Here is a 22,927-nt window from a genome sequence, read left to right on the forward strand (position 1 = left end):
AGCAATCACACCCTACTAAGAGAGCAGTATGAGCATATCAGCATTGGTGGTTCAGTGGTAGAATTCTAGCCTGCCACGTGGGAGACCCTGGTCTGGTTCCTGGCCAATGCAAACCCTGTTTTGTGTTGCTACTCTTCCAGCACTGGGTAACAGCCTTGCAGCAATCACACCCTACTAGGAGAGCAGTATGAGCATATCAGCATTGGTGGTTCAGTGGTAGAATTCTCGCCTGCCATGTGGGAGACCCTGGTCCGGTTCCTGGCCAATGGAAACCCTGTTTTGTGTTGCTACTCTTCCAGCTCTGGGTAACAGCCTTGCAGCAATCACACCCCACTAGGACAGTTGTATAAGCATATCAGCATTGTTGGTTCAGTGGTAGAATTCTCGCCTGCCATGCAGGAGACCCGGGTCAGATTCCCGGCCAATGCAAATCCTCTTTTGTGTTGCTACTCTTACAGCTCTGGGTAACAGCCTTGCAGCAATCACACCCTACTAGGACAGCAGTATGAGCATATCAGCATTGGTGGTTTAGTGGTAGAATTCTCGCATCCCACACAGGAGACCTGGATCCGATTGCCGGCCAACGCAGTTCCCTTTTTGTATTGCTACTCTTCCAGCTCTGGGTAACAGCCTTGCAGCAATCACACCCTACTAGGAGTGCAGTATGAGCATATCAGCATTGGTGGTTCAGTGGGAGAATTCTCGCCTGCCACGTGGGAGATCCTGGTCTGGTTCCTGTCCAATAAAAAAACCCTGTTTAGTGTTGCTACTCTTCCAGCTCTGGGTAACAGCCTTGCAGTAATCACACCCCAATTAGGACAGTTGTATAAGCATATCAGCATTGGTGGTTCAGTGGTTGAATTCTCGCCTGCCACGTGGGAGACCCTGGTCCGATTCCTGGCCAATGCAAACCCTGTTTTGTGTTGCTACTCTTCCAGCTCTGGGTAACAGCCTTGCAGCAATCACACCCCACTAGGACAGTTGTATAAGCATATCAGCATTGGTGGTTCAGTGGTAGAATTCTCGCCTGCCATGTGGGAGACCCGGGTCCGATTCCCGGCCAATGCAATTTCTTTTTAGTCTTGCTACTCTTCCAGCTATGGCTAACAGCCTTGCAGCAATCACACCCTACTAGGACAGCAGGATAAGCTTATCAGTATTGGTGATTTAGTGGTACAATTCTCGCCTCCCATGCGGGAGACCTGGGTTCGATTCCCGGCCAATGCAAACCCTCTTTTGGGTTGCTACTCTTCCAGCTCTGGGTAACAGCCTTGCAGCAATCACACCCTACTAAGAGAGCAGTATGAGCATATCAGCATTGGTGGTTCAGTGGTAGAATTCTAGCCTGCCACGTGGGAGACCCTGGTCTGGTTCCTGGCCAATGCAAACCCTGTTTTGTGTTGCTACTCTTCCAGCTCTGGGTAACAGCCTTGCAGCAATCCCACCCTACTAGGAGAGCAGTATGAGCATATCAGCATTGGTGGTTCAGTGGTAGAATTCTCGCCTGCCACGTGGGAGACCCTGTTCCTGGCCAATGCAAACCCTGTTTTGTGTTGCTACTCTTTCAGCTCTGGGTAACAGCCTTGCAGCAATCCCACCCTACCAGGAGAGCGGTGTGAGCATTTCAGCATTGGTGGTTCAGTGGTAGAATTCTCGCCTGCCACGTGGGAAACCCTGGTCCGGTTCCTGGCCAATGCAAATCCTGTTTTGTGTTGCAACTCTTCCAGCTCTGGGTAACAGCCTTGCAACAATCACACCCCACTAGGACAGTTGTTCAAGCATATCAGCATTGGTGGTTCAGTGGTAGAATTCTCGCCTGCCACGCGGGAGACCCGGGTCCGATTCCCGGCCAATGCAAATCCTCTTTTGTGTTGCTACTCTTACAGCTCTGGGTAACAGCCTTGCAGCAATCACACCCCACTAGAACAGCAGTATGAGCATATCAGCATTGGTGGTTTAGTGGTAGAATTCTCGCCTCCCACACAGGAGACCTGGGTCTGATTCCTGGCCAACGCAGTTCCCTTTTTGTGTTGCTAATCTTCCAGCTCCAGGTAACAGCCTTGCAGCAATCACACCCCACTAGGACAGATGTTTGAGCATATCAGCATTGGTGGTTCAGTGGTAGACTTCTTGCCTGCCACGCGGTAGACCTGGGTCCGATTCCCGGCCAATGCAATTTCTTTTTTGTGTTGCTACTCTTCCAGCTATGGGTAACAGCCTTGCAGCAATCACACCCCGCTAGGACAGCAGTATGAGCATATCAGCATTGGTGGTTTAGTGGTAGAATTCTCGCCTCCCACACAGGAGACCTGGGTCTGATTCCTGGCCAACGCAGTTCCCTTTTTGTGTTGCTAATCTTCCAGCTCTGGGTAACAGCCTTGCAGCAATCACACCCCACTAGGACAGTAGTATGAGAATATTAGCATTGGTGGTTCAGTGGTAGAAGTCTCGCCTGCCTTGCGGGAGACCCGTGTGCGATTCCCGGCCAATGCAAATCCTGTTTTTTGTGTTGCTACTCTTCCAGCTCTGGGTAACAACCTTGCAGCAGTCACACCCCACTAGGGCAGCAATATAAGCTAATCAGCATTGGTGATTCACTGGTAGAATTCTCGCCTGCCACGTGGGAGACATGGGTTTGATTCCTGGCCAATGCAATTTTTGTTTTGTGTTGCTAATCTTCCAGCTCTGGGTAACAGCCTTGCAGCAATCACACCCCACTAGGACAGCAGTATGAGCATATCAGCATTGGTGATTCACTGATAGAATTCTCGCCTGCCACGTGGGAGACCCTGGTCCGGTTCCTGGCCAATGCAAAGCTTGTTTTGTGTTGCTACTCTTCCAGCTCTGGGTAACAGCCTTGTAGCAATCACACCCCACTAGGACAGTTGTAAAAGCATATCAGCATTGGTGGTTCAGTGGTAGAATTCTCGCCTGCCACGCGGGAGACCCGGGTCCGATTCCCGGCCAATGCAAATCCTCTTTTGTGTTGCTACTCTTACAGCTCTGGGTAACAGCCTTGCAGCAATCACACCCCACTAGGACAGCAATATGAGCATATCAGCATTGGTGGTTTAGTGGTAGAATTCTCGCCTCCCACACAGGAGACCTGGGTCTGATTCCCAGCCAACGCAGTTCCCTTTTTGTGTTGCTTCCCTTCCAGCTCTGGGTAACAGCCTTGCAGCAATCACACCCTACTAGGAGAGCAGCATGAGTATATCAGCATTGATGGTACAGTGGTAGAATTCTCGCCTCCCATGAGGGAGACCCGGGTCCGATTCCCGGCCAATGCAATTCCTGTTTTCTGTTGCTACTCTTCCAGCACTGGGTAACAGCCTTGCAGCAATCACACCCCACTAGGACAGGTTTATGATTATAACAGCATTGGTGGTTCAGTGGTAGAATTCTCGCCTGCCACGCGGGAGACCCGGGTCCGATTCCTGGCCAATGCAAATCCTGTTTTGTGTTGCTACTCTTCCAGCTCTGGGTAACAGCCTTGCAGCAATCACACCCTACCAGGAGAGCAGCGTGAGCATTTCAGCATTGGTGGTTCAGTGGTAGAATTCTCGCCTGCCATGTGGGAAACCCTGGTCCGGTTCCTGGCCAATGCAAACCCTGTTTTGTGTTGCAACTCTTCTAGCTCTGGGTAACAGCCTTGCAGCAATCACACCCCACTAGGACAGTAGTATAAGCATATCAGCATTGGTGGTTCAGTGGTAGAATTCTTGCCCGTCATGCTGGAGACCCCGGTCCGATTCCCGGCCAATGCAAATCCTCTTTTGTGTTGCTACTCTTACAGCTCTGGGTAACAGCCTTGCAGCAATCACACCCCACTAGGACAGCAGTATGAGAATATCAGCATTGGTGGTTTAGTGGTAGAACTCTCGCCTCTCACACAGGAGACCTGGGTCTGATTCCCGGCCAACGCAGTTCCCTTTTTGTGTTGCTACTCTTCCAGCTCTGGGTAACAGCCTTGCAGCAATCACACCCTACTAAGGGAGCAGTATGAGCATATCAGCATTGGTGGTTCAGTGGTAGAATTCTCGCCTGCCACGTGGGAGATCCTGGTCTGGTTCCTGGCCAATGCAAACCCTGTTTTGTGTTGCTACTCTTCCAGCTCTGGGTAACAGCCTTGCAGCAATCACACCCCACTAGGACAGTTGTATAAGCATATCAGCATTGGTGGTTCAGTGGTAGAATTCTCGCCTGCCACGCGGTAGACCTGGGTCCTATTCCCGGCCAATGCAATTTCTTTTTAGTGTTGCTACTCTTCCAGCTATGGCTAACAGCCTTGCAGCAATCACACCCCACTAGGACAGCAGTATGAGCATATCAGCATTGGTGGTTTAGTGGTAGAATTCTCGCCTCCCACACAGGAGACCTGGGTCTGATTCCTGGCCAACGCAGTTCCCTTTTTGTGTTGCTAATCTTCCAGCTCTGGGTAACAGCCTTGCAGCAATCACACCCCACTAGGACAGTAGTATGAGAATATCAGCATTGGTGGTTCAGTGGTAGAAGTCTCGCCTGCCATGTGGGAGACCTGTGTGCGATTCCCGGCCAATGCAAATCCTGTTTTTTTGTGTTGCTACTCTTCCAGCTCTGGGTAACAGCCTTGCAGCAGTCACACCCCACTAGGGCAGCAATATAAGCATATCAGCATTGGTCGTTCAGTGGTAGAATTCTCGCCTCCCACGCGGGAGACCCGGGTCCGATTCCTGGCCAATGCAATTCCTCTTCTGTGTTGCTATTCTTCCAGCTCTGGGTAACAGCCCCTAGTGGGTAGCAATCACAACCCACTAAGACAGCAGTATGAGCATATCAGCGTTGGTGGTTCAGTTGTAAAAATCCCATTTGTGACGCGGGAGGTAAGTTTTCCGGCCAATTCAATTCCTGTTTTTTGTTGCTACTCTTCCAGCTCTGGGTAACAGCCTTGCAGAGGTCACACCCCACTAGGGCAGCAATATAAGCATATCAGCATTGGTGATTCACTGGTAGAATTCTCGCCTGCCACGTGGGAGACACGGGTTTGATTCCTGGCCAATGCAATTTTTGTTTTGTGTTGCTAATCTTCCAGCTCTGGGTAACAGCCTTGCAGCAATCACACCCCACTAGGACAGCAGTATGAGCATATCAGCATTGGTGATTCACTGATAGAATTCTCGCCTGCCACGTGGGAGACCCTGGTCCGGTTCCTGGCCAATGCAAACCCTGTTTTGTGTTGCTACTCTTCCAGCTCTGGGTAACAGCCTTGCAGCAATCACACCCCACTAGGACAGTTGTAAAAGCATATCAGCATTGGTGGTTCAGTGGTAGAATTCTCGCCTGCCACGCGGGAGACCCATGTCCGATTCCCGGCCAATGCAAATCCTCTTTTGTGTTGCTACTCTTACAGCTCTGGGTAACAGCCTTGCAGCAATCACACCCCACTAGGACAGCAGTATGAGCATATCAGCATTGGTGGTTTAGTCGTAGAATTCTCACCTCCTACGCAGGAGACCTGGTTCTGATTCCCAGCCAACGCAGTTCCCTTTTTGTGTTGCTTCCCTTCCAGCTCTGGGTAACAGCCTTGCAGCAATCACACCCCACTAGGAGAGCAGTATGAGTATATCAGCATTGGTGGTTCAGTGGTAGAATTCTCACCTCCCATGCGGGAGACCCGGGTCCGATTCCCGGCCAATGCAGTTCCTGTTTTGTGTTGCTACTCTTCCAGCACTGGGTAACAGCCTTGCAGCAATCACACCCTACTAGGACAGATTTATGATTATAACATCATTGGTGGTTCAGTGGTAGAATTCTTGCCTGCCACGCGGGAGAACCGGTTTCGATTCCCGGCCAATGCAAATCCTCTTTTGTGTTGCTACTCTTACAGCTCTGGGTAACAGCCTTGCAGCAATCACACCCAACTAGGACAGCAGTATGAGCATATCAGCAGTGGTGGTTCACTGATAGAATTCTCGCCTGCCACGCGGGAGACCCTGGTCCGGTTCCTGGCCAATGCAAACCCTGTTTTGTGTTGCTACTCTTCCAGCTCTGGGTAACAGCCTTGCAGCAATCACACCCCACTAGGACAGTTGTAAAAGCATATCAGCATTGGTGGTTCAGTGGTAGAATTCTCGCCTGCCACGCGGGAGACCCATGTCCGATTCCCGGCCAATGCAAATCCTCTTTTGTGTTGCTACTCTTACAGCTCTGGGTAACAGCCTTGCAGCAATCACACCCCACTAGGACAGCAGTATGAGCATATCAGCATTGGTGGTTTAGTCGTAGAATTCTCACCTCCTACGCAGGAGACCTGGTTCTGATTCCCAGCCAACGCAGTTCCCTTTTTGTGTTGCTTCCCTTCCAGCTCTGGGTAACAGCCTTGCAGCAATCACACCCCACTAGGAGAGCAGTATGAGTATATCAGCATTGGTGGTTCAGTGGTAGAATTCTCACCTCCCATGCGGGAGACCCGGGTCCGATTCCCGGCCAATGCAGTTCCTGTTTTGTGTTGCTACTCTTCCAGCACTGGGTAACAGCCTTGCAGCAATCACACCCTACTAGGACAGATTTATGATTATAACATCATTGGTGGTTCAGTGGTAGAATTCTTGCCTGCCACGCGGGAGAACCGGTTTCGATTCCCGGCCAATGCAAATCCTCTTTTGTGTTGCTACTCTTACAGCTCTGGGTAACAGCCTTGCAGCAATCACACCCAACTAGGACAGCAGTATGAGCATATCAGCAGTGGTGGTTCACTGATAGAATTCTCGCCTGCCACGCGGGAGACCCGGGTCCGTTTCCTGGCCAATGCAAATCCTGTTTTGTGTTGCTACTCTTCCAGCTCTGGGTAACAGCCTTGCAGGAATCACACCCTACCAGGAGAGCAGCGTGAGCATTTCAGCATTGGTGGTTCAGTGGTAGAATTCTCGCCTGCCACGTGGGAAACCCTGGTCCGGTTCCTGGCCAATGCAAACCCTGTTTTGTGTTGCAACTCTTCCAGCTCTGGGTAACAGCCTTGCAGCAATCACACCCCACTAGGACAGTTGTATAAGCATATCAGCATTGGTGGTTCAGTGGTAGAATTCTCGCCTGCCACGCGGGAAACCCGGGTCCGATTCCCGGCCAATGCAAATCCTCTTTTGTGTTGCTACTCTTACAGCTCTGGGTAACAGCCTTGCAGCAATCACACCCCACTAGAACAGCAGTATGAGCATATCAGCATTGGTGGTTTAGTGGTAGAATTCTCGCCTCCCACACAGGAGACCTGGGTCTGATTCCTGGCCAACGCAGTTCCCTTTTTGTGTTGCTAATCTTCCAGCTCCAGGTAACAGCCTTGCAGCAATCACACCCCACTAGGACAGATGTTTGAGCATATCAGCATTGGTGGTTCAGTGGTAGACTTCTTGCCTGCCACGCGGTAGACCTGGGTCCGATTCCCGGCTAATGCAATTGCTTTTTTGTGTTGCTACTCTTCCAGCTATGGGTAACAGCCTTGCAGCAATCACACCCCACTAGGACAGCAGTATGAGCATATCAGCATTGGTGGTTTAGTGGTAGAATTCTCGCCTCCCACACAGGAGACCTGGGTCTGGTTCCTGGCCAACGCAGTTCCCTTTTTGTGTTGCTAATCTTCCAGCTCTGGGTAACAGCCTTGCAGCAATCACACCCCACTAGGACAGTAGCATGAGCATATCAGCATTGGTGATTCACTGATAGAATTCTCGCCTGCCACGTGGGAGACCCTGGTCCGGTTCCTGGCCAATGCAAACCCTGTTTTGTGTTGCTACTCTTCCAGCTCTGGGTAACAGCCTTGCAGCAATCACACCTCACTAGGACAGTTGTGAAAGCATATTAGCATTGGTGGTTCAGTGGTAGAATTCTTGCCTGCCATGCGGGAGACCCGGGTCCGATTCCCGGCCAATGCAAATCCTCTTTTGTGTTGCTACTCTTACAGCTCTGGGTAACAGCCTTGCAGCAATCACACCCCACTAGGACAGCAGTATGAGCATATCAGCATTGGTGGTTTAGTGGTAGAATTCTCGCCTCCCACACAGGAGACCTGGGTCTGATTCCCAGCCAACGCAGTTCCATTTTTCTGTTGCTTCCCTTCCAGCTCTGGGTAACAGCCTTGCAGCAATCACACCCCACTAGGACAGCAGTATGAGCATATCAGCATTGGTGGTTTAGTGGTAGAATTCTCGCCTCCCACACAGGAGACCTGGGTCTGATTCCCAGCCAACGCAGTTCCATTTTTCTGTTGCTTCCCTTCCAGCTCTGGGTAACAGCCTTGCAGCAATCACACCCCACTAGGAGAGCAGTATGAGTATATCAGCATTGGTAGTTCAGTGGAAGAATTCTCGCCTCCCATGCGGGAGACCCGGGTCCGATTCCCGGCCAATGCAATTCCTGTTTCGTGTTGCTACTCTTCCAGCACTGGGTAACAGCCTTGCAGCAATCACACCCCACTAGGACAGATTTATGATTATAACAGCATTGGTGGTTCAGTGGTAGAATTCTCGCCTCCCACGTGGGAGAACCGGTTTCGATTCCTGGCCAATGCAAATCCTCTTTTGTGTTGCTTCTCTTACAGCTCTTGGTAACAGCCTTGCAGCAATCACACCCAACTAGGACAGCAGTACGAGCATATCAGCAGTGGTGGTTCACTGGTAGAATTCTCGCCTGCCACGCGGGAGACCCGGGTCCGATTCCTGGCCAATGCAAATCCTGTTTTGTGTTGCTTCTCTTCCAGCTCTGGGTAACAGCCTTGCAGCAGTCACACCCTACCAGGAGAGCAGTGTGAGCATTTCAGCATTGGTGGTTCAGTGGTAGAATTCTCGCCTGCCATGTGGGAAACCCTGGTCCGGTTCCTGGCCAATGCAAACCCTGTTTTGTGTTGTAACTCTTCCAGCTCTGGGTAACAGCCTTGCAGCAATCACACCCCACTAGGACAGTTGTTTAAGCATATCAGCATTGGTGGTACAGTGGTAGAATTCTAGCCTGCCACGCGGGAGACCCGGGGCCGATTCCCAGCCAATGCAAATCCTCTTTTGTGTTGCTACTCTTACAGCTCTGGGTAACAGCCTTGCAGCAATCACACCCCACTAGGACAGCAGTATGAGCATATCAGCATTGGTGGTTTAGTTGTAGAATTCTCACCTCCCACACAGGAGACCTGGGTCTGATTCTCGGCCAACGCAGTTCCCTTTTTGTGTTGCTTCTCTTCCAGCTCTGGGTAACAGCCTTGCAGCAATCACACCCCACTAGGAGAGCAGTATGAGCATATCAGCAGTGGTGGTTCACTGGTAGAATTCTCGCCTGCCATGCGGGAGACCCGGGTCCGATTCCTGGCCACTGCAAATCCTGTTTTGTGTTGCTACTTTTCCAGCTCTGGGTAACAGCCTTGCAGCAATCACACCCTACTAGGAGAGCAGTATGAGCATATCAGCATTGGTGGTTCAGTGGTAGAATTCTCGCCTCCCACACGGGAGACCTGGGTCTGATTCCCGGCCAATGCAATTCCTGTTTTGTGTAGTTAATCTTCCAGCTCCGGGTAACAGCCTTGCAGCAATCACACCCCACTAGGACAGATGTTTGAGCATATCAGCATTGGTGGTTCAGTGGTAAGGCAAGTTTATTTATATAGCACATTTCATACACAGTGGCAATTCAAAGTGCTTTACATAAACAGGAATAAAAAAGACAGGTTTAGGAACATAAAATGCAGACAATAAAAATTATTAAAAATAAAAACAAATTAAAATGAGTTAAAATAGGTTATAAAAGAATGAAAAAGAAAACAAAAAACATAATAGCGCGATCTGTCGAACCCAGCACAGTGCTCATACAGTAAAGGCACAGCTAAACAGATGTGTTTTCAGTCTCGATTTGAATGTGCCTAATGTTGGAGCACATCTGATCATTTCTGGAAGCTGATTCCAGCAGCTAGGAGCATAGTGGCTGAAGGCAGATTCACCCTGATTTGACTGAACTCTTGGAATTTCTAGTTTATAAGATCCTAAAGATCTGAGTGATCTGTTGGGTGTGTATTCAGTGAGCATATCTGTAATGTATTGAGGTCCTTGGCCATTTAGTGATTTATAGACCAGTAATATTACTTTAAAATCTATTCTGAATGTAACTGGCAGCCAGTGTAAAGACCTGAGGACAGGTGTGATGTGCTCTGATTTCCTGCTTCTGGTCAGAATTCTAGCTGCAGCATTCTGGATAAGCTGTAACTGTCTGACTGCCTTTTTGGGAAGGCCAGTGAGGAGGCCGTTACAGTAATCCACCCTACTGCTGATAAAAGCATGAACAAGTTTTTCTAAGTCTTCACTGGAAACAAAGCATCTGATTCTTGCAATATTTTTGAGATGATAGTATGCTGATTTACTGACTGCTTTGACATGACTGTTGAAACTCAGATCTGACTCCAGAGTCACACCAAGGTTCTTGACCTTATTTTTTGTCGTTTGACCTTTAGAGCCAAGGTACGCATTCACCTTGAGAACCTCATCTCTGTTCCCAAACGCAATGACTTCAGTTTTTTCTTTGTTTAACTGAAGAAAATTTTGGCACATCCAATTTTTAATTTCATCAATGCATTGGCAGAGGGTGTCAATGGGGCTGTAGTCATAAGGCAGTAAGGCTAGGTAGATCTGAGTGTCATCAGCATAGCTGTGGTAGGAGATTTGATTCTTTCTCATTATTTGGCTCAGAGGGAGCATGTAAAGGTTGAACAGGAGAGGGGCCAGAATCGAGCCTTGTGGGACTCCACATGTCATGGGTGTCCACCTCGACCTATGATCACCTAAACTGACATAGTAACCTCTCCCTTTAAGGTAAGATCTGAACCATTTGAACCATCCTAACCATCTGGGTAACAGCCTTGCAGCAATCACAACCCACTAGAACAGCAGTATGAGCGTATCAGCGTTGGTGGTTCAGTGGTAAAATTCCTGTTTGTGACGCGGGAGATCCGTGTCCGTTTTCAGGCCAATGCAACTCCTGTTTTGTGTTGCTACTCTTCCAGCTCTGGGTAACAGCCTAGCAGCAATTACTCCCCTCTAGGACAGCTGTATGAGCATGTCAGCATTGGTGGTTTAGTGGTAGAATTCTCGCTTGCCACGCGGGACACCTGGAGTCGAATCCTGACTAATACAGAAGTGGTTTTGTGTGGCTCCTGTTCCACCTCTGGTTGATGTCCTTTTAGCACTCACACAAAGGCAAGGAACAAGGTAGGTCAGCATTGGTGGTTCACTGGTAAAATTCTTGCCTGCCTCACGGGAGATCCGTGTCCGTTTTCCGGCCAATGCAATTCCTGTTTTGTGTTGCTACTCTTCCAGCTCTGGGTAACAGCCTTGCAGCAGTCACACCCCACTAGGACAGTAGTATGAGCATATCAGCATTGGTGGTTCACAGGTAGAATTCTAGCCTCCCATGCTGGAGACCCGGGTCCGATTCCCGGCCAATGCAATTTCTGCTTTGTGTTGCTACTCTTTCAGCTCTGGGTAACAGCCTTGCAGCAATCACACCCCACTAGAACAGATGTTTGAGCATATCAGCATTGGTGGTTCACTTGTAGAATTCTAGCCTGCCACGCGGGAGACCCTGGCCAATGCAAACCCTGTTTCAAGAGTTCACACTTAGCTGATAATCAATAAAGCGTATTTGGCATGCTGTCCCGGGAGAGAGCCCTGAGCTCGTAATATCCTCGAGCCCGGGGCTCCCTCCCGTTAGAAGGGCGAGAGGGGAATTCGAGGTCAGGTAGGTCTCGAGAACTCCCCTGCTTGTCACCGTGAGAAGTGTAAACTCAGGTTGTATTGGGTGATAATTTGTTTTAGTCGATTGCTATGGTTTATGTTTTTGGACGGTGGGAGGAAACCGGGGAACCCGGGGAAAACCCACGCGAACACGGGGAGAACATGCAAACTCCACACAGAAACACCAACCAGCCCGATGGGTTGGACTAGCAGTGTTCTTGCTGTGAGGCAACAGTGCTAGCCACTGGGCCACCGTATCGCCCAATCAGAAAAAGTGGGAGGATGTAGGGGTGGAAGGGGGGAGCTTCAAGACGAAGATAACTGGAGTGGAAAACTTAGGTTATTTATAATGCTTCCGTAATCATCTAATAGGGCTGATTACGGAGCTAACAAGGAGCCAGCCGTGTTGATTATAAGCACGTGATCCTCTCGAAATTAGTTTATGAATAAACCACACTTCAAGAGTTCACACTTAGCTGATAATCAATAAAGCGTATTTGGCATGCTGTCCCGGGAGAGAGCCCTGAGCTCGTAATATCCTCGAGCCCGGGGCTCCCTCCCGTTAGAAGGGCGAGAGGGGAATTCGAGGTCAGGTAGGTCTCGAGAACTCCCCAAAAGGCAAAGGTTTTCATCTCGGGACAGCAGCCGCGTATTGAAGTGCCCCCCAAAAGGCGAGAGGTCAGTGCCATATCCGGCTGCTGAATGTAAATTGGAGTGAGATAGGTTACTGCAGGAGAAAAGTTGAAACTGATTCTTAGGAGAGGCTGGGGACTCTGTTGGAGTTGGGTTCGGGGAGGCAGGGTTGGGGAGCCTAACGGAGGAGAGTAGCAGAGGGATTTGGTGCTAGAAATAGGAAAGTAGCGGAGTAACTCAACGCTGAAAGAAGAAAAGTAGCGGAGGAACTCAACGCTGGGAAAGGGGAATGTAGTGGGTAGGGGAGAGGGGTTGTAGAGGGGGTGGAGAGAAGAGCGGAAGCATTCGACGCTGGAAGGAAGTAAAGAGGATGCGGAGGAACTCAACGCTGGGAAGAAGAGAGCATGAGATGCGGCGGAACTCGACGCTGGAAAGGTAAAGAAAAGAAACCTATGGGGATCAGAGCTCTGGGTCAACTCCGTGGGAGTTAGAGCTGTAGGATTGGACTACTACAGGAGTCTGGGAAGGGAGGGAGAGGTGGAGACTCCTGTAGGTGGTGGGCTGAGCAGGACTCCGGGGGAGTCAGAACATGGGAGGACTCCTTGGGAGTCAGATTGGTGAGTGATGTTTTTGAAATATAGAAAGAGTAGCGGAGGAACTCAATGCTGAAAATAGTAAAGTAGCGGAGAAACTCAACGCTGAAGAAAGAAAGTAGCGGAGAAACTCAACGCTGAAAGGGGAATTGGGAGTTAAGGGTGGGGAGAGGAGAGAAGTTGTAAGAGGGGGGAGAGAAAAGAGCGGAAGCATTCGACGCTGGAAGGAAGAGAAAGAGATGCGGAGGAACTCAACGCTAGGGAATATAGGACAGGAGATGCAGAGGAACTCAACGCTAGAAGGTAGGAAAGATGCGTATTTGGCCGGGGCGAGAGAGAGAGGGGAGGGGGGACTCCGTGGGAGTCTTAGCTCTTGGGGTAACTCCGTGGGAGTTAGAGCTGAAAGATTAGGCTCCTACAGGAGTCTAAATGGGGAGGGGGTGGTGGAGACTCCTATAGGAGGTAGGCTGGGCAGGACTCCGGGGGAGTCTAAGCTTAGACTGGAAAGGTAAGAGTAGCGGAATACTCAACGCTAGAAGGAAGTGATAGTAGCGGAGCAACTCGACGCTCAAAAAGAAAAGAAGCGGAGAAACTCGACGCTGGAAAGGGGGTAGGGAGTAAAAGATATTGAGGAGGTGGGGGGAGAGTGGGAGGGGATGGAGGAAAGAGTGGAAGCATTCGACGCTTGAAGGAAGGAAAGGAGGTGCGGAGGAACTCAACGCTTTAGAACATAGAATAGGAGATGCGGAGGAACTCAACGCTAGAAAACAAGAAAGTTGTCGATTGTGGAGGGGGGGGTTGGGGTAATTGATTGACTCCGGGGGAGTCAGGCCTTGAATGGTGATACTTAGCCTGAAGAGATGAGAGTAGCGGAAGAACAACACTAGAAGGAAGAGATAGTAGCGGAGCAACTCGACGCTGAAAAGAGAAAAGTAGCGGAGAAACTCGACGCTGGAAAGGGGGTAGGGAGTAAAAGATGTTGAGGTGGTGGGGGGAGAGTGGGAGGGGATGGAGGAAAGAGCGGAAGCATTCGACGCTTGAAGGAAGGAAAGGAGGTGCGGAGGAACTCAACGCTAGAAAACAAGAAAGTTGTCGATTGTGGAGGGGGGGGGGGGTTTGGGGTAATTGATTGACTCCGGGGGAGTCAGGCCTTGAATGGTGATACTTAGGCTGAAGAGATGAGAGTAGCGGAAGAACAACACTAGAAGGAAGTGATAGTAGCGGAGCAACTCGACGCTGAAAAGAGAAAAGTAGCGGAGAAACTCGACGCTGGAAAGGGGGTAGGGAGTAAAAGATGTTGAGGTGGTGGGGGGAGAGTGGGAGGGGATGGAGGAAAGAGCGGAAGCATTCGACGCTTGAAGGAAGGAAAGGAGGTGCGGAGGAACTCAACACTTTAGAACATAGAATAGGAGATGCGGAGGAACTCAACGCTAGCAAACAAGAAAGTTGTCGATTGTGGAGGAGGGGGGGGGGGTTTGGGGTAATTGATTGACTCCGGGGGAGTCAGGCCTTGAATGGTGATACTTAGGCTGAAGAGATGAGAGTAGAGGAAGAACAACACTAGAAGGAACAGGCAGAATTAAATTTCTGTCCTTGTATTCAAGATAGTGGATGTCGTGAGTGCGAGCTGTGAAGATGAATTGATATCCTCTCCAAATGTATACATGCATCACGCTGAGGCTGTTACGTGTAATTGAGCTAGACGATAATAACGAGTAAACGCTTTTATGGAGGCGTTTAAACTGTTGTGAAGTGTCGATAGTGGTATGTTGAATAGAAGTGTATGTGAGCTCAGGCAGAGCGTCACTGCTGCGACAGTGAAGCGGGGGGGAAAAGAAGCTCTGCAGCTTCTCTGCTGTTGCAGAGGTGGGGTGGAAGTCAATGTCGGGAGGCGGGTACGCTTTCCCGAAAATGTATAACTGCTGTGCAGTGTTGGGGAGTGGGAAGGAAAGGAGCTGCGCTGTGACAGTGGTGCGATTGGAAAATAAGGCTTGGCTGAGCATCTCTGCTGTTGCAGGTACGGTGGTAGTCAGTATTGGAGCATTATAGGTGCTCCCACAAAAATATTAAATATCAGAGGGGATGTGTGGAGATGAAAGTAAGTAGGGGCTCAGGTAGAGTGTCACTGCGGTTGTTGGATGCTATGGTGAGTGTAGCTCAGCGGAGCGCTACTGCTATTGGATAGGTGCAGTAGTGATCGGTATTGGAGAGTTTTGAATGCTCTCGCAAGAATATTAAATACTGTTAGTAGTGATATGTAGAAAGGAAGTGAATAAGGGCTTAGCTACAGGTGCAATGGGTGAGTATGGCACAGTGGAGCGGTTCTGCTGCTGCAGAGGATCAGTATGGAGACAATGTGTGCTCCTGCAGAAGCATTTACTGCTAAATTAGTGCAGGGCAGTGTGACGAGTGTTATTGGACTTGTAAGTGTATGGAGCTTGCTTAGAGCATCCCTGCTGCAGTAATAGAAAAATTTAGGCAACCCCTGAATAAGTTGTAACTGTGGTGAGTGAAAATGTATGGGTGTATGGGATAGTTTAAGTTGTGCTTACACTTAAAACATTTGAATTGTGTGAGTGGGGGAAGGGATGTCGAAAATGTATATAGGACATGCTTTGCCGAAATAATCGGTTTGCTTGCTTAATGGAGAGAGATAGTGTTCCTCCAGTCAGATCAGATATGGTGAGGTGGATTGTGGGATTGCAACTGATGGTAATTCAGAGAATCTCAAAACCCGAAGACTAGTGTGAATATGGCATTATGGATGTGGGCTGTATGATTGGAAATGCATCCTTGTGTAGATTGTGATTGCATTTGGAATGGATGTGGAGTGTGATAGGTTGGATGAAGGTCAGCTTCTGGGCCGGCTGTCCTAATGTCTGGAATGAGAAACAAGAAAAAAAAATCAGAAATTTAATTTACAACATGATACATGTATAGCAAACATGACAAAATTGTTTTAGCTGATATCTAATGCAAGGCATCTTAATAAGAGCATGGACAATTGTGAGCTTCGTTGTCGCAGTCTGCGAGGATGATCGAGGTGGGCATTTGTTCCCCCACAGGATAGCAGGTGGATGCAGAGCTGGGGATATGGGGTGTAGCTTGTCTGGTGGTCCTCGAAATTCTTCTTGAAGATTTATTTAAATGTCCTATTGATGCAGTCAAGCGAAAAGTTAGTTTCTTTACCATTTTCACCTCCAGCCGGCGTGCCATTATAAGTTACATATGGCACTGTATATGCAAGTATGGGTCATTGACGCATTACAAAGTTAAATGCTATCAGATCTGGCAGAGGTTTTTTTTTTTTTTTTTTTTTTAAATTTATTTTATTTATTTATTTATTTATTATTATTATTAATTCATTCATTTATTATTTGTCAATTTATTTATTTATTATATCAAATCCCAACATCAAACGCTTAATTTACTACTTAGTGGAAACTGTATGAATGGAATGTTAGTTATGGGCTTTACTTAATTTGTTTAAATACATGTTAGGAATCTTAACTTCTAAAATTCTTAATCTTAACTTAATTTGCAAGCATGTCCGTCTCAGTTCATTCACGAGTCTTTTATGGCTGGGTTCATTCATGAATTGTTGAGAGGGCGGAACTATATCGAGTTTTAAAAGCGCATTGGATGAGGGCGCTGCTCCTTCGCTATTGGCTCGATGGGGCGTCAATCAAGATCGGAGGCCAAGTTTGTTTACCAGTGTTGTGTGAAGACACTGCGGCACACCAGCGACTAGTTTGGATGATAACAGCGCGGTCCATCGACGTATCAATATGTCGTGGATTAATGTCGTGATCTTTGCAGTGATTTACTCATGGATTTGTGGACGGGCTTGAAGGGTGAGTTCTTATGAATCTTCTAATCACGCAAGTCTTGTTTTTAAAAGATTTGTAAATAGGTTTAGTCTTTGATGGAGATTAGTTGTTTCCGCGATGCTTCCCCTTAAAAGCGTACTATACGTTACCGAGGGTGCACCGCTAGGAAGCAGTGAGTTAGGCTTTTGCGATGTTTTGGATCGTCGACGCCTAGAGAGTTTAGGTGGAGTTGTGGACTGCGTTTGCGTGAGGCAGTTTGAAGTGGAGATGGAAGAGCTGGTGAGCAGCACCGGCGTTTTTGCGGGAATTCAGGCTCGATTTTGGCGAGGCTGCGGCTGAATTCTCAGGGAGAGTGGAGCTCTGGCTGGAGTTGTTGTTTGTTGTTGTGTGTTCTTCCGTATCGATAGGTTAAATGGTGCGATGCTGGAGCGTTTTGTAGCGGGAAGCGAGCTTCAAGACGAAGATAACTGGAGTGGAAAACTCAGGTTATTTATAATGCTTCCGTAATCATCTAATAGGGCTGATTACGGAGCTAACAAGGAGCCAGCCGTGTTGATTATAAGCACGTGATCCTCTCGAAATTAGTTTATGAATAAACCACACTTAGTGTTGCTACTCTTCCAGCTCCGGGTAACAGCCTTGCAGCAATCACACCCCACTAGGACAGTAGTATGTGCATATCAGCATTGGTGGTTCAGTGGCAGAAGTCTCGCCTGCCACGCGGGAGACCCGGGTCCGATTCCCTGCCAATGCAAATCCTGTTTTGTGCTCCTACTCTTCAAGCTCTGTGTAACAGCCTAGCAGCAATCACACCCCACTAGTACAGCAGTATGAGCATATCAGCATTGGTGGTTCAGTGGTAGAATTCTCACTTGCCACGCGGGAGGCCTGGCGTCGATTCACGGCTATAACATTTGCTGTTTTGTGTGGCTCCTGTTCCACCTCTGGTTGACGGCCTTTTAGCTCTCACACAACACAAAGGCAAGAAACAACATGGATCAGCATTGGTGGTTCAGTGGTAGAATTCTCACCTGTCACGTGGGAAACCCAGGTTTGATTCTCGGCTAATGCAATTACTGTTTTGTGATGCTACTCTTCCAGCTCTGGGTAACAGCCTTGTAGCAATCACACCCCACTAGGGCAGCAATATGAGTATATCCGTATTGGTGATTCAGTAGTAGAATTCTCGCCTACCATGCGGGACACATGAGTTCGATTCCCGTCTAGTGCAGTTGCTGTTTTGTGTGGCTCCTTTTCCAGCTACATGTAACTATCTTGCAGCACTGACTCCCCACAAGGGCAAAAGAACATATGTGCCAGCGTTGGTGTTTCAGTGGTAGAATTTTCGCCCGCCTTGTGGAAGAACTGGGTCTGATTGCCAGCCAATGCAGTTGCTGGTCTGTGTTGCTACTCTTCCAGCTGCATGTAACAGCATAGCAGCAATCACACCCCACTAGGGTAGGATAACATGTGTTTCAGCATTGATGGTTTAGTGCCCTATCATACGCGCGGCGCAAAAGTATATTGCTAGTTTAAGCTTGACACAAGAGTCGTTTTGAGGCGTTGCGCTACGCTGTTTAAATAGCAAATGCATTAGCGCTCATATGTGCACCCATAGGCGTTCTGGTCTAAAAAAGAAGGTGTTCTGAGGCGCACTGCTGGCGCGTTGCTATTTTGAGAAACTAAAATAGATTGTTCATTAGACCAAAACAAACCCGGTCTAAACTCCTGCGCAGAGTTGCGCCTCGCTTACACACAATTCTCACCTGCCACGTGGGAGATTCGTGTCCGATTCCCGGCCAATGGCAAAATAATAAGCAGGTCAGCATTTGTGGATTTGTGTTGATTCCTGGCCAATGCAATTTATGTTGCTCCCCTTCCAGCTGCATGTAACCGCCTGGCAGCTCTCAGAGCCCACAAGGGCAGGTGAACATGTGAGGCAGCATTGGTGGTCCAGTGGTTGAATTCTCGCCTCCCATGCAGGAGACCCGGGTCTGATTCTGGGCCAATGCAGTTCATGTTTTGTGTTGCTCCTCTTCCAGCTGCATGTAACAGCCTTGCAGCACACATACCACAAAGGCAAGGAAAGATATGTGTCAACATTGGTGGCTCAGTGGTAGAATTGTTGCCTGCTTATAGCCGTACCACCCTGGGAACAGTAGAGGACACTAGTGAGCGATACAGGGAGTGAACAGCTGCAGTTCGGAGACAGGGTCTCCTTCATTTTAGAATATTTGTTTTGTGTTTGTTTGTGTTGTTTTTGTGAAGTGAAATAGAGTCTATTTTATTTTATTTTTTTAAACCACCTGAGAGCAGCATCTTGCTAACTGGAGGGTGTTTTTTTTTTTTTTTGCACTTTTCCTGGGCATAAAATGGACGGTTCTGTGGCAAACGAAACTGGGCTGGATGCAGAGACTTTCTTGGCAAATGAAACTAAACTGAATGGAGGGACAAGAATGGTTAACGACAATGGACTAGACAATAGACAACGAGCTGGACAAAGGAAAAACTTGGTGGAAAAAAATATTTAAAAGAAGTAACAGTAATAGTGAATGCCGAAGAAGTAAATGAGGTAAGAGCTGTGGACATCATTAAAGCAGTGACAGACAAGTGTGGTCATGGGAAGATTCTGGCTTTGAGACTGAGGCAAGGAAAAGAGTTTGAACTAACTATGGAAAAGCAAGAAACATGTGAGGAATTGATCTATGAACTGTTGATTAAGGAAATGAACTGTTAAAATCAAAAAGCTGCAAAACAGGGATTATGTTGTTTCTTTCATGCACCTGCCAGTCTATCTTTATGACAGAGACATTTTAGAAAAATTAGAAGGATGGGGAGTTTATCCCATATCAAAAATAAAAAGAAGAGTTTACACAGGCACTGACATTGAGGACGGATCAAGGTTGTTTTAAATGGTTTAAAGTGGAAGATGCCCAAAGAGGATATTATTTTATGAAGAATGTTTATTTTAATGTATTTGTTTTGTGAAATTTCTGGAGTTTTTAAATGTTAATGTAATGTGATGATGTTTTAAATAAAAAAAATAAAACAAAAAAAGCACATTTTAATGGATTGCACTGATTTTAAGTGCTATAAAGGTGAAGAAAAGGGACACTTTGCAAGGAATTGTAATAATGTCAAATGTCCAGAATTTAAACAATTTTTAAACAAGTGTGAATGTTGGATGGAAGGAGAGGAAGGAGGGGGAGCAAAACAAGAGGACGGACAGGTGCATGAAAGAAACAAGGAAGAAGAAGATTTAAAAACAAGGGTTATGTAGGAGGAAACAAACAACATAAGGGAAGAGAGAGGAAAAAATGTGAACGAAAAACAGACGTCAGAACAAGAACAGTGGACACAAATGGAAATAACTGACAGTTTTAAAAACTTTTTAAATATGGTGGAAAACGATGAAATAAATAAGACTGATCAAGCCGAAGAAATGGAAAGTAATGGAGAAAAACTGACAGATTATGTAGAGAAGAACAAAGTGGAAAGAGGACTAATAAGAAGAAGAACAATAAAGGTAAAACCAAATGTGGACAGTGCAAGAAAAAAGATGTTGACAAAGGTGCGAGTAAAAAATGTAAATAGGTATGAAGTGTTAAGAGGGCTGGAAGTGAGGTGGATTTTGTGCTCTTTGGAGTGTGAAGTTAATCTATACATTCAAATTGTATGTGTATAATCTGCTTGTAGACTTGCATACCATTAAAAGAATTAAGGTGCTATGTAGAAAAGGTCATAAAAAGAAGTGGATGGGAAGAGAGCGGGACAAAGCCCGAGTAAACAACTAATGTGTCTCAGGAAATGGATAAGAATAGAGCAACACATGTGTAAACAGATGACAGAGGTGGAATTTGGAGTCAAGGGTTAAACTAGGGGGGTCTTGTGTGATATATGTAGAAATAAAGGTAAAACAGATGACAGAGGTGGAATTTGGAGTCAAGGGTTAAACTAGGAGGGATCTTGTGTAATATATGGAGAACAAAGGAAAACAACGGATGTAAAGGGGTATTTAGGTAAGGCCAGGGCATGAGTGAGACAGAACTTTTCAGACAGGGATGCTACTGGGGGTCTCCTGAAAATTCTCCTTTGTTGTCGACAATAAAGTATATTCTTCTGATATTCATAACCTCCAGACTGAGTTTGATTTAGTAAGAGAAAAACCAAGAAAACCACTACAGAAGAAGATGATGAGAAATAATGATTTTTTACCCATTTTATTTATTTTTAACATGAATTTAATTTGTGTTTCTTTTATGGAAGGGGCTGTTAGTTGAGTGACAAAAATTGGTATGCAGATGTAGAGGATGAGACTAAAAATAATGGGTGGTTTTAATATTTTAATATCTTTCATCATGTTTTTAAACATTTTATTATGGAATGCAAGCGGTTTATTGAATGTGGAGAAATTTAAAAAAATGTTGGTGTTATGTAAAGAAGCTGATGTGATTGTTTTGCAAGAAACAAATTGGAAAAATTTAAGTTTAAAATGGTTCATGGTAAATGGGATGGTCAAATATATTTTAACAGTGGAGAGGATAAAGTGGATTATGGAGTAGTGATTTTAATAAAAAAAAGGTATATATGAAAAAGAAAAGGTAATATTTGAGGATGGAGTTGGGTAAAGCATGGCGATGAAATTAGAAAAAGTTGAAGATAATTTCATAATTTATAATATTCATGCATCCAATGAAAAAAATGAAAAAGTGAACTTCTTTAAAAACGTTAGTATAAATGTAAAAAATGGCAGAATGTTATTGTAGTTTGAGATTTTAATACTGTTTTCACAGAATTAGATCTGGGTAGTAAGATGGTATATAGAAAAGACGGGGAGGGAGGAGCTACTGAAAATGATGACAATGTAATTTAATAGATGTGTGGAGAGAGAAATAAGACAAAGAGGAAATTTTCAAGAATGCAACTGGTTTTAAATGAGGTTAAGTAGGATTGATTATATGTTATGTAATGTAGAAATAAATGACTATATCAAAAGTGTATTTTACAAAAACCTTGGATTTAGTGATCATTCGATTTTTTGTGTGACGTTAGATTGTGTAAAAGTGAAAGGGGATTAGGTGTATGGATTTTGAACGCAACAATTTTAAAACATGAGACATACAAAGAAAAAATTCAACAAATAATTGTAAACAGTAAATTTGATAGAATGTATAGGGAAGATTAAAGAATATGGTGGGACAATGTTAAGTTAGACATAAAAAAATTTCAATAAAATATTGTAAAATTTAAAAAGAGTTAAAAATAATAAAGAAATACAAATAAGAAGGGAATTAGAAGACGAAATAAAAAGACTGCAAATAGGTCAAAATGAAGAGATTGAAAAAATCATATATTTACAAGAACAACTAAAAGAGATGGAAAATGAAAAATGATTATTTTGCTTACCCCATTGGCAGATTAATTTGCTCGTTTTAAGGAAAAACTCACTTAATATTGGCATATTATTTCTCAAAACAAATTAGAAAATTCTCTTTTATTTAAGATTTTTTAGATATTTGGACTTGAAACAAGACAAAAATATAAATAAAAAAAGCATTTTTTGCAGTGCAGTGTAGAATTTTCTTGCACTTTATTGGCATGAAAAAACTCCTGTTGTTGAGCTGTTAGGGCGCTGCTAATTGTTTTACTTTTTTATCTCGTTTGGCACCAGTGTAAGAGCTGAAGGCCTGATGCTTTGTTTCATAATGTCTTTTAATATTATATTCTTATATTAATGCAACTGATTCTTGGCAAATAAAAACAGATACATTTCCCACTGACCTCTGTGAAGAAATATTCTTTGCCCCAACGTGACTGAAACTTCCTGCACTGACTGTTGATTTTCCTTTTGTTTTGGTGTGCCATGGCTCGCCAAAATGTGATTATCAATTATGTTTCCTTCAGTTTGGTCGGTAAAGCCTGATTTATACTTCTGCGTCAGGTGACCGGCATAACCCACGGCGCAGGCGAAGGGCTATGCGTCAGCGCCGTAGCATACGTAGTTTGACGCAGAAGTATAAATCAGCCTTTAGTTTTACATCATAACAAGAAGTGCTGCCTAATTGAAGGCATGTAATAGTGACACCCGGTGGTAATTTATTGAATTACGTTTATTTTTGTATGGCGGGCTTGA

The 22,927-nt window shown here is 46.2% G+C and overlaps 1 protein-coding gene and 12 non-coding genes across 13 annotated transcripts in view; all 13 read left to right on the forward strand.

Annotated features, from left to right (window-relative positions):
• Nucleotides 1-22,927, forward strand: part of LOC137489786 (uncharacterized) — a 284,916-nt gene that overhangs the window by 47,893 nt on the left and 214,096 nt on the right. The window lies entirely within an intron of this gene.
• trnag-gcc (transfer RNA glycine (anticodon GCC)) lies at nt 998-1,068 on the forward strand. The gene has a single exon. It is a non-coding gene; the product is annotated as a tRNA-Gly (tRNA).
• trnag-ccc (transfer RNA glycine (anticodon CCC)) lies at nt 1,157-1,227 on the forward strand. Its single transcript has one exon. It is a non-coding gene; the product is annotated as a tRNA-Gly (tRNA).
• Nucleotides 1,787-1,857, forward strand: trnag-gcc (transfer RNA glycine (anticodon GCC)). Its single transcript has one exon. It is a non-coding gene; the product is annotated as a tRNA-Gly (tRNA).
• Nucleotides 2,902-2,972, forward strand: trnag-gcc (transfer RNA glycine (anticodon GCC)). The gene has a single exon. It is a non-coding gene; the product is annotated as a tRNA-Gly (tRNA).
• Nucleotides 3,379-3,449, forward strand: trnag-gcc (transfer RNA glycine (anticodon GCC)). The gene has a single exon. It is a non-coding gene; the product is annotated as a tRNA-Gly (tRNA).
• trnag-ccc (transfer RNA glycine (anticodon CCC)) lies at nt 4,654-4,724 on the forward strand. Its single transcript has one exon. It is a non-coding gene; the product is annotated as a tRNA-Gly (tRNA).
• Nucleotides 5,608-5,678, forward strand: trnag-ccc (transfer RNA glycine (anticodon CCC)). Its single transcript has one exon. It is a non-coding gene; the product is annotated as a tRNA-Gly (tRNA).
• Nucleotides 6,403-6,473, forward strand: trnag-ccc (transfer RNA glycine (anticodon CCC)). The gene has a single exon. It is a non-coding gene; the product is annotated as a tRNA-Gly (tRNA).
• trnag-gcc (transfer RNA glycine (anticodon GCC)) lies at nt 7,039-7,109 on the forward strand. Its single transcript has one exon. It is a non-coding gene; the product is annotated as a tRNA-Gly (tRNA).
• On the forward strand, nt 7,834-7,904 carry trnag-gcc (transfer RNA glycine (anticodon GCC)). The gene has a single exon. It is a non-coding gene; the product is annotated as a tRNA-Gly (tRNA).
• trnag-ccc (transfer RNA glycine (anticodon CCC)) lies at nt 8,311-8,381 on the forward strand. Its single transcript has one exon. It is a non-coding gene; the product is annotated as a tRNA-Gly (tRNA).
• trnag-ccc (transfer RNA glycine (anticodon CCC)) lies at nt 11,381-11,451 on the forward strand. The gene has a single exon. It is a non-coding gene; the product is annotated as a tRNA-Gly (tRNA).

The sequence above is a fragment of the Danio rerio genome, chromosome 4 (genome assembly GCF_049306965.1).
Source record: "Danio rerio strain Tuebingen ecotype United States chromosome 4, GRCz12tu, whole genome shotgun sequence".
NCBI classification, from domain to species: domain Eukaryota; kingdom Metazoa; phylum Chordata; class Actinopteri; order Cypriniformes; family Danionidae; genus Danio; species Danio rerio.